The 11,342-nt window shown below is 42.7% G+C and overlaps 1 long non-coding RNA gene and 1 pseudogene across 1 annotated transcript in view; both read right to left on the bottom strand.

Annotated features, from left to right (window-relative positions):
• Nucleotides 1-6,682: 6,682 nt before the first annotated feature.
• On the bottom strand, nucleotides 6,683-7,324 carry LOC106149813 (annotated as a pseudogene).
• A 114-nt stretch (nucleotides 7,325-7,438) lies between these two features.
• Nucleotides 7,439-11,342, bottom strand: part of LOC106149817 — an 11,444-nt gene continuing 7,540 nt past the window's right edge. Inside the window, exon 3 of the long non-coding RNA XR_001236232.1 lies at nucleotides 7,439-7,697. This is a non-coding gene — a long non-coding RNA (uncharacterized LOC106149817). The remainder of the gene's footprint in view (nucleotides 7,698-11,342) is intronic.

The raw sequence follows: 11,342 nt of genomic DNA, 5'->3' as shown, positions 1-11,342 counted from the left end.
GGAATTTGTTACTTGCTGGCTCGCTCTCCCGCTCTCTCTCTCTCTCTCTCACTCACTCAGGCTGACCCTAAACCCTGGGTTCAAGCAATCCTCCTGCTTCAGCCTTCGAAGTAGCTGGGATTACTGGGAGCCACTGCACCTGGCTTTATTTGGCATTAGTTCAAACTTTGGTTGGTGTTTATTGGTTTACAGCAGGATTTCCATTCACAGGTTTAACACAGGAAACAACCGTCAGAGCGTTACTTCATCCAAGTAGCCTCCTCTGACTTCCTTACCTAGAAATAATTTTTCCTTCCTCGAAATTTTATTATGCATGATTTTACGGCCACATCATCCATCACTTTCTAAACTTGTGTTATACTTATTTACAAATGCAGCTTCTCTCCTCCCCTAGACTACGTGTTTCCTGAGATCCAGATCCAGTCTTCAGTTCCTGTGTCCTGTGCCAAGACAAAGCTGCCATTGCTCCAACAGTCACTAGCCATGTCCTCCCCGCGAACCATCCATCCAAGCCGCACAGCTACTCCCCAGGAAGTAAGCGACTTTATCTTCATTTACAAGTGAAAAACCAAAGGACCAAAAGGATTGATTTTTAGTATAAGGTCAGATGGCTACAAAGGACTAGAGCCTGGACTCAGCCTCAGAGAGTCTGCATTTCACTGCTAGCCCTAGGACCCCCAGTAATGCAACCCGCACACTTTCGGCAGTGAGGATGCAGGGAACATGTTTCATGAGTTCATGAAGAAGTTGATCAGTGAAACAGCAAGCATGTCAGGCAGCTGTTCACAGACCATCCCAGTTTGAGATACCTCTTCTGACATAAGCATTAGGACAGCTAAGACTGTAAAGGATTTAGAAGCAAAATCAGTATGACCACTGTCAAACCAAGTTCTACCAAGATGATTAACCTCGCCACCTCACGATCTCAAACAGAACTAGCTGTGTCTAACCTCCTACTGAGGGATAGGTCCACAGATCAAAGAACTATACTACAGAACCCTTTGACGTTGGAATTCTGTGTCAGCGAAAGGGGGCAGAGATATACCCCTTGGAGAGCTGTTGTGAGATTTAATGAGATAATGTGAAGTACCCGGGACAGTGCTTGGTCCATCATCCTAGGAACTTTCCATTCTCACATGAGTGGGAACTACCATCACTCCCGCCTTGCAGCTAAGCCGAAAGAAGGCACAAAGCCAGGAGGAGAGATGAATGGATGACAGCTGGCAGTGAGCGGGATGTTAGTCAAATTCCACAGGGTTAAGTGATTGTGGATCTGAAGTGTCAAGTCCACTCCCAAGATACCCAAGAACAGCTTTCAATCTTGCAAAAAAAATCTAATCAGGAGGATAAGTGAAAAGTAATGGAAGAAGGAGGATGTAGTTACTCCTAGCAGAGGGCTAAATTGGTTCATGGGATTCCCTCACTATAAGGAGAAGTGATTTTGTTGGCCAAGGCTGGATCTGCTTTAAAAAGCTTTCAAAGGTCTGTAGAACTCCATGGGTTGTCTGCATTTCACCGAGGAATAGGAGATTAACTGCAGGCACCTGCTGGTCTGGTCATCCCATTTAATGGAACCAACCCAGCAAAATTCCTCTCTAATTCCAGAAACTGCTCCATTTCCTGCCTCTGTGAAGTTTGCATTTCTGTCTGGAAAAAGACAGTTCAGGCCCCATTTTTTTTCCCAAGCAGTAGAAAAAAGCTAATCTCAACAAAGCCTGAAGTTTGTCCTAAGCATCTGGAAATTTACTTAGATATTTCACCAACCTATGTCTCAGGGAAGGCTCCTCAGAAAGACACTGCAGAGAGGAATGTGCTGCAAGATTCGTTGGTTCGGTGCCACGGGGCGTTCAGGGGCTGCGTGTAGGGAGTCAGGGACGCAGAAGCGGACAGAGGGAGAAGCTGAAGTGAAATGCGGCTGCAGTGAAGGCATCCACTCAACTGTGGAACTTTGAATGGCAGCAGAGTTGCCCACAGCACCAGGTGTGTGCCCTGAAGTCCCCTACCGAGCAGTCATTCGATGCTGGCTGCCCAGGGAAGGAGTATGACCTCATGCAGGCAGCTCCCTGCTGCAGTTATTCCAGGAGACGGACCAGCTGTGAGGCACCAACAGCTAGCCCTGCAGCTGCGAGGATGGGGGTATCTGCGATAGCCTGCTGGGTGGCAGTGAATCATACGTGAAGTTCAACAATCTAGCAAACATTTGCTTCATTGGTTTTCAGAGAGTAATAACAGAGGGTTGTGTGCTCATCCAGGAGCTGAGACTTGGACTTTTATAGTTGGCAACTTTCTGCAGGACAGATGCTCAGAGCAAGGGGCTAGACGACCCTGAGAGTAGAGGCCAAATACGTCAGGGGTGGCTGATGCGGAAAGATGTGCATTTCTTTCTGACTGTAGGGGTAGGAAGGTAGAGTAAATGGACTGCTATACCTGGGAACTTACCGCAGTAGCCTAAAATCAGACAACCATAAAGAGCAGTGTGTGTGTGTGTGTGTGTGTGTGTGTGTGGTGTTAGGCATAAACCCAGAGACCTCTGCATGAGTGGCAGGTACTCTAACACCTGGCCACAACCCCAATCCTGTCAGTGTCTTTTTGATTTGAATTGTAGGGCATTTGCTTAGAGCGACCATTGGCTCTCTTTGCAGAATGTAGGGAAATTTTTCTTACAGCATATTGGCACAATGGGCCCACATTGATTGATTCCTGCAGGAATCTAAAAGTCTACTGCTAAAGTTTGTGAAGTCCTTAGAAGAAAAGGTGAAAAGATAAGTGTTTATTACACCTTGACAAAACAAAAACCCAAAACTCCTCAAACATCAACATCCCTGCCTCCCTCTATGGCTGATCCCTTTCATTCCCATAGCATTTTCCTTGTATGTGTCACTTTAGATTTGTCTTTTTTTTTTTACTTTAAAGAGAGTAGTAAAAGGGCCGGGCATGGCAGCGCATGCCTGTAATCCCAGCACTCGGGAGCCTGAGGCAGGAGGATCGTTGCGAGTTCGAGACCAGCCTGGGGTACAAAGTGAGCTCAAGGCCAGCCTGAGCTGCATATTGAGACGCTGTCTCAAAAAGAGAAAAAAAAAGAAAAAAAAAAAAGAGAGAGAGAGCAGTAAAAGGAAAAAAAGAACAATAGCAGCATACCAACATCACAAACATAAACAAAACAAAGCAAGCACATTAAAATTGATACAGGGTTTTAAAATAAAATGATAGGATTTAATAGCAGTTGTTGTATTACATATTGTTATCTTAAACTATGTTGCTCAGATTACCAGATGTAAGAATGGAAGATTGTTCAAACCATTAAAGAGAATAAAAAAATAATTATTAGATAAAACATTAGAGATAATACAGATTTTCACTAGATAAGATGGTAGGAATTCACCACGATAGTTCCATTGCATACTGTTACCTTCAAATCAGCTGCTCAGATTACTAGATATAAGCATGCAGAATTGGTCAGAATATAAAAAATTTTAAGTATTAACTGTTCCTTTCAGTATACCATCAGACATCAGCAGTACAGTGATCCCAGCTTAGGTTTGTCTTATATTAAAGAATATTTTGTTTTATTTGGTTTATGTTTCTAATCTGGGGCTGGGCATGTAGCTCAGGGGTAGAGGACACACTTAGCATGTGTCGTGAATTCCTGGGTGGAGGATGGAAAGATTTATTCCCTTCCCTTTTCCTCATGATGAGGCGTGATATTCAAAATAACTCACACCCAGTACAGCACAGATTCCCCATATCCTGGTGGACACAGTTCCTAAGCAGCTCACACATCCGTCCTGTGCATATAGCAGAATGTTTGTTCTCACAGACAAGGCATCCAGGGAACAACTGTTGAATCAACTTGTTCGATTTGGTAATCCTGCCTCTGTCACCTAATAGCCTTCTGTTAGCAGTCAGGTGATTTTCCCTGCCCAAGTATGATCATAATAATTTTTCCTCCTTGATTTAGGTTCTGTAGGAGTAACTCTGAAGAGCTGTGGAAGAAACAGGACACACTGTACCCAATAGGGGAACCACTAGACACACGCCAGAAAAAATGTTGGGCACCCGGTGAAATCTGAACTTCAGATAAAGAAGAATCATTTTAGAGTGTAAATGGATTGCATGCAATATTTGGGATAGACTTAACTACAGACTTATTTGTTGCTTATTCAAATTTAATAATTATCAGGGCTTTGCTGTATTTTATTTGTTAAATCTGATAATCCTGTGCTGTCTATCCAAATGTAAATTAATTTAAATTCAATTCAAAATTTAGTTTCTCAGTCTCTTAGGTATATTTCAAGTACTCAGTAGCCACATATGTGGCTAATACTTACCTTTTTTTGTTGTTCTTTTTTTTTTCTTTTCTTGGAGACAGGATCTTACTACGTTGCTTAGGCTGGCCTTGAACTGGGCTTAAGGCTGGGCTTAAGCAACCCTCCTGCCTCAGCGTTCAGAGTAGCAGGGACTATAGGTATGTGCCCTATGCTCAGCTTAGTTACCTTTTTTTCCCATGCTGGGGATGGAACTCAGGGCCTTGCACATGATAGGCCAGTGCTCCACCACTGAGCTACCTCCCCGGTCCCTTATTTACCACCTTAAACAGCATACCTAGAACATTACATCATCACAGAAAGTTCCATTAAATACCACATGTGCCAAGCCAAAGATAGAAGGAAAGTATTGTGTATTTTCAGGTTATAAGAAATTATACTTGGGGTGGAGAAACTGCCAGCAACCCCTAGAAAGCCCCTCTGAGTTAGCCAAGAAGCCAGTCTCCTGTTTTGGTTTGTTGGTATTGCCGCATATGAAGGGTATTTGATTAAAAGGTAAAAGCACCTTTGTTCCAGATAAATGACCGGGTGTACGACAGGCAGCTCTAGCAGTTCTACATTGGTGGAGGAAGCTGCTCTTCTTTCTTCTGAGACTGCCAGGAAGCTAGCTAGCTATCCGATCAAAGCAAATATTTTAAAAGGTTCTCAATGAGAGATGAGTGTGCTGCTATTTGACTTATTAGCATCATTATTCAGTAAGGCTAAATTGATAACGAGAGAGTGTCCTCAACAGGAATATCTGGTTAGACCCCGAGTTGCTGATGAAATTGGTAAACACAGCAGAAGTACTGCCTCCCTTAATTAGCCATTTGGGAGAAACCGTGTTTTGAATTGCTGCCTCCAGCCCTGGGAGTTTTGCAAGAAGCAGGAGTAGCTTAACCTCTAGAAGAGATACGTGCCACAGGGTGATTTGTACATAGGGCTGGAAAAATGCTGACTAGAAACTGCCTGACATGCCGGACATGGTGGCAGATGACTGTAATTCCAGCATTCGGAAGGCTGAGACAGGAGGATTACTGGGACTTCAAAGGCTGCCTGGGCTACACAGTGAGTTCAAGGCCAGCCTGGACTACATAGCAAGGCCCTGTCTCCAAAAAAAAAGAAAGAAAGAAATTGCCTGACATGCCAAATGCAACTGAAAAGTGTGTGGAGCCTACATCAGCATTAAAAGCAGAAATCATAACGGAAAAGATTGACAGACTGGGTATAGAGGTATTCAAAAGTCATATCAGAAAAGCACACGAAGCAAAATAAAGGCACATGTTACATGCAGTACTGTTGGTACCCAGTGAACATAGCCACCGTGTCACAGAACAAATGTCTGTGACAAAAAATGTTTGACTTCAAGACTCATCGAAGAGCTACAAATTAAAATAACAGCAAAAAGGGGCTGGGGATTTAGCTCAGCGGCACAGCGCCTGCCCGGCAAGTGCAAGGTCGTGAATTTGGTTCCTGGTACTGTAAAAAAATAAATAAATAAAATAAAATAAAATAACAGCAAAATATCTTTTCACCTGTTGGCTTGGCAATAATGAAAACATAATAATGCCCAGTACTGGCAATGCTGAGGAAATGTGCTGTATTATATGCTATTGATGAGGGAGTGAAGTGGGATCAATTTTGGATGGGCAAGTTGACAACATGTGGAAAAAAACTCCAAAATCTTTGATACAGCAATTTTATTTTAAAAAAAATTTTTTTTTTTTTTATTTTTAGGAAGTTAGGGCAAGAAAATACTTACAAATGCCCAAAGCTGGTGCCAGGGTTGGTAGCACACACCTGTAATCCCAGCACATGGGTGGCTGAGGAGGATCACTGTGAGTTCAAGGCCAAACTAGGCTACACAGTGAGTTCAAGACCAGTCCAAACTAACAGCAAGACCCTGTCTCAAAAGAAAAAAAAAAAGAAGCAGCCCGAAGCTATATGTACAATAGCAATGCAGATGGTATATTTTTTCTCTCTCTCTTTTCTTTTTTTTTTTTTTTTTTTTTTCTCTCTCTCTCTCTCTCTCTCTCTCTTTTTTTTTTTTTTTTTTTTTTTTTTCAGTAACAGAGACTGAACCCAGGGCCTTCACACTGAACTACATCCCTAGCCTTTTTATATTTATTTATTTTTGGATTTTATCACATTTATTAAAGACAATTACTTTATAAAGATACATCACCTTGGTATACACAAAAATTTCTTGATAATGGTAATTAAAACAACTATTCCTACCTCCCCCATATCCACACCAATATTCAATCTAAATTGGTTTAATTTTTTTTTTTTTTTTTGAGACAAGCTCTCCCTGTGTAGTTGAGGCTGGCCCTGAGTTCCCTATGTACTCCAGGCTGGCTTTCAACTCGCTGCGATCTTTCTGCCTCAGCCTCCTAAGTGCCAGGATTGCAGGCTTGCACCACCACAGCCCGCTAAATTGGTTTAATTTTGAAGTGTAATCCAGTAAGAGAAGACCAGACACTTCAGGTCCTGGACAAGATAATAAAATACTCATAAGACTTCTGGTCCTTGGACTGACTGACATCAATAAGAGAACCATCTCCCCTTGGCCTACGCAGGAGGAGGCCACAAAGCATCATCCTCCTTGGGAATTTCACTGTCATCAGTTATTCTCGCCAGTTCCTCCATCACACTTTTATGTACATAGGCCTGTTTTCTGACCATAACATCATTTTGCAATCGTCCTTGTCGGGGTATCTCAATGCCCAACGCGTCCTATGAGGACTCGAGGAATTCCTGACCAAACTTCCTTTTGTGATCCACACAGTAATGCAGATAAAAGTCACTCTCTTAATAATGCAGATAAAAGTCACTCTCCATAGTAATACAGATAAAAGTCACTCTCCATAGTAATGCAGATAAAAGTCACTCTCCATAGTAACACAGATAAAAGTCACTCTCCATAGTAACGCAGATACAAGTCACTCTCCATAGCCCACAAAGGACATCTCAGACAGAACTTGAGGACCAAACCGCACCACCAAGGTCCACGCCAGACACTATCCCTAGCCTTTTTGTGTTTTTTTTATTTTAAGAGAGGGTCTTGCTGAGTCACTAATTTGCCCAGGCTGGGCTCGAATTTACAGTCCTTCTGCCTTTGCCTCCCACGGTGCTGGGATTGTAGGGCTGTGCCACACTGCCCAGTCGACGCATATTTTCTCTTTGTTGGATTGATCCTTGTCATGTACCCTCCTGAACTTGGTAGCTGGTGTGAGACACAGTCGTGGGATTTATCCACATTCAGCCACTCACTCTGCAGAGTTAAGTAAGAAATTTGAAGAACGTCTTCTCTTCCTCTGGGGCATTCCGGCCATCGATGGGGCTCTGAGAAGGTGGGAATGGCAGTGGCCCTGGTCTCCACTAGAACGCGTCCTGTGTACAGAGGTAGAGGTGAGATGAGAAGCAGAAGGAGTGGGAGAAAGTGTTCAAGTTTGAAATGAGCTGATAGATCCGGTTAACCTTGAGACCGGTGCGCTTTCTTCCTTCCTAGGTCAGATTGTGTGAGCCAATTACGTCTACCTTTTTGCTAAGCACCGCGTGAACTGGCCTTCTACTTCTGGCCAGGATGGAATAACCGAACAAACTGACCCACCAACCTGCAACGAATTAAAAACCTGGACACAATATATTTTAACATTTTATTTATCTTTTTATTGGGTACTAGGGATTGAACCTGTGCATGCTAAGTATATATCCTTATAATGCTATTTTTTAAAATAACTTTTTTTTGGTGGGAGGGATAGGGCCTCGCTAAGCTGCCCAGGTTGACCTCAAACTTGTGGTCTTCCTTGCCTCAGCCTCCTGTGTAGCTGGAATTAAAGGTGTGCTCGACCACACTTGGCTTTTAAATAACAGTTTTAAAGGCATTGGACATCAGGCCAGGAAGAACAGTGTTCCTCGAGAGATGGGGTGAGCCCTGTGACCACCCGCCTACTTCCTGGAAAGTCTAGGGACAGCTAAGGCTTGCAGGACAGATGAGATAGAGCTAGAGAGAGAGACAGAGAGAAAGAAGAGTGAAGGAGGGAAAGAAGGAGGGAGCGAAGGCGGAAGGGAGGGAAGGAGAGAGAAAGAAACAGCAACCAGATCTAGAGATCTAAGTACCCAGGGTTCACCAGACATGGTGGCACACCCTGTAATCCCAGTGCTCGGGAGGCTGAGGCAGGAGGATCCTTGTGAAATCAAGACCAGCCTGGGCTACAAAGTGAGCTCAAGGCCAGCCTGAACTGCACAGTGAGACCCTGTCTCAAAAAGACCGAAAAAAAAAAAAAATCCAATCCAAAAAACTAAGTATCCAGTGTTCGTACATGTGAGGATACTGCTCCAGGCCAGAGAAAGAACCATCTAAAAGTATTGTGGGAACAAAAGCCAGAACTCACATCAGGCCGGCAGTGTTTGTCTCAATTAGCCAGATCAGAACTCTTACTATTCACAGGACATTAGGGGAAATTCTCAGAATGGTCTTGCTTCAGCTATAGGGGAAAAAAATAGACCCTCAGGTTAAATGCTGCTCAGCTTCTGCCAAATTGTCAAAATGAGCTCTTGAAGGATCAAACTATTGCAAATAATCAGAATATTGATGGGACTGTAAAAATATCTAGCTTCTAATAGGGTGAAATTGCAATGAATGGCATTAAATAAAAAACTACTGAGCATACAAATAACCAGGAAACTATGACCACAATGAAGACCCAAACTGACCGAGAACTGGTACAGATATTAAATAAATAGGTAGGTGGGCCAGGTTGGTGGTGCATGCCTATAATCCCAGTGCTTGGGAGGCTGAGATGGGAGAATCGCTGTGAGTTCAAGGCCAGCCTGGGCTACATAGTGAATTGAAAGCTGGCCTAAACTATATAGAGAGATTGTTAAAAAAAAAAAAAAAGACAGAGAGAGAGAGAGAGAGAGAAGAATAAATAGGGAATGACAATAACATAGTTATTGTAATTTTTTTCTACAGGCTCAAAGATACAGTGGAAAGATTGAACATGTTACACAGACATGGGAGATATTAAAAAGACCCAAATTTAAACCAGGCATGGTATAGTACTCTGGAAAGCCAAGGTAGGAGGATCACAAGTGTGAGTCCAGCCTGGGCAATTTAGCAAGTTAGACAGACTTTGTCTCAAAATAAAAAATAAAAAGGGCCTATAAATGTAGCTCAATGCGGAGGCCCTGAGTTTAACCCCCAGTGGCACATACATACACACTAACTTCTAGAAATGAAACTACAATGTCTGAGGTGAGGATCATATCAGACAGGATTAATAACAGAGAATGTATTATATTTTCAAAGTACATCTATGTTTTAGCGCACAACAATACTTCATTCTTTCATATGCCCAAATAGTATTTAATTGTGTGGGTTTACCACACTGTATATATCCATTCATTAGTTGATGGGCTTTTGGGTTGTCTCCTGTTTTTGGCTATCAAGAATAATGCTAGCTGGGTATGGTGGTGTATGGCTATAATCCCAGCACTCAGGAGGCTAAGGAAGGAGGACCACCAAGAGTCTGAGGTCAACCCGGCCTCCACAGTGAGACCCTGTCTTTAAAAAAACGAAAGCCAGGCTTGATGACGCATGCCAGTAATCACAGCATTTGGGAGGCAGAGGCAGGAGGATGGCTCCAAGTTTGAGGCCAGCCTGGGCTACATAGTCAGTTTGAGGCCAGTCTAAAGTTACAACATGTCTCAAAAAAAATTTTTTTTTCTTTCTTTTTCACATCCAAGGTTTTCATTTGGATATACTATATGTTGTTATGTCCTTGGATATATAGCTTGGACTGGAGCTGTTGGAAGTGCATGATCACTGTCTTAGTTACTTTCCTTGTTGCTAAGACAAAATACCAGACATCCACAAGTTAAAGAAGGAGAGGTTTACTTTGGCTCACAGTTCGTAGAGATTTCAGACCGTAGTCTGTGGGCTCCAAGGCAGGGCGGCCTGGCTGAGGAGCGTCGCAGAGGAGAAACAGCCCACGGCAGAGCAGGCAGAAAACAGTAAAGATAAAGAAACAGCAAACAATCCCACTTTCTTTCCGTCCCTTTTATCCTATCCAGGCTGCAAGCCTTTTGGGTGGTGCCAAAAGAGAATGGGACCTCTGTCTTCAGTAACTCCATTCAACAACACCCAGAGCAATGCTAAACCGATCAGTGGACTGATTTAGAACCGCACACATTTAATCCCAGTATCACACGCCCTCGATCCAAAAAACCCTATCTAAGAGCGCAAGAGGCTTTGGGGAAACATCTAGATACACTACAAGCTATAACCTTTGGAGGAAGAACTAGAATATTTTCCAAATCAGCTGTATCACTTTACATTCCCACCAATAGTAAAAGAGGGTTCTAATTTTATGATATCCACATGAATATTAGTTATTAGCTTTATTTTATATTGTAGCCATCCTAATGGATGAGAATGGAAGATATCTCACTGTTTTTTTTCTTTTTTTCTTTTTTTCTTTTTTTTTTTTTGTCCTTTTTTTATTAAGACAGGGTCTCATTATGCAGTTCAGGTTGACCTCAAACTTGAAAAGGTCCTCCTGCCTCAGCCTCCTGAGTGCTGGGATTATAGGCGTGCGCCCCCATGCCCGGCTATAATCTCATTGGCTTTGATTCCCATTCTTAGATCGCTAATACTATCAGCATCTTTTCATGTGCTAATTGCTCTTTTTCTCCCTTTTGTACTGGGGACTGAACTCAGGGTCTTGGCATGACAGGCATGCCAAGAGCTATATTCCCTGCCCTATAATTGGTCTTTTGTGTATACATATTTGTGGGGAGGTGCTTATTCAAATCCTTAGGCTATTTTTAAAATTGAGGTATTTGTTTTTTATTTTATTTATTTATTTAAAAAACTTTTTTGAGCCAGGGTCTTGCTATGTAGTTCAGGCTAGTCTTGAACTCATTGTGTAGGTCAAGATGGTCTCGAACTGTTAGTGATCCTCCTGCCTCAGCCTCCTGAGTGCTGGGATTATAGGTATGTGCTGCCATGCTCAGATTTTTTTTTTTTTTTAA

Source organism: Chinchilla lanigera, unplaced genomic scaffold, assembly GCF_000276665.1.
Source record: "Chinchilla lanigera isolate Chin_1 unplaced genomic scaffold, ChiLan1.0 scaffold00053, whole genome shotgun sequence".
NCBI classification, from domain to species: domain Eukaryota; kingdom Metazoa; phylum Chordata; class Mammalia; order Rodentia; family Chinchillidae; genus Chinchilla; species Chinchilla lanigera.
Note: the sequence above shows the minus strand (reverse complement) of the source record. Positions and strands in the feature narration are given on the sequence as shown.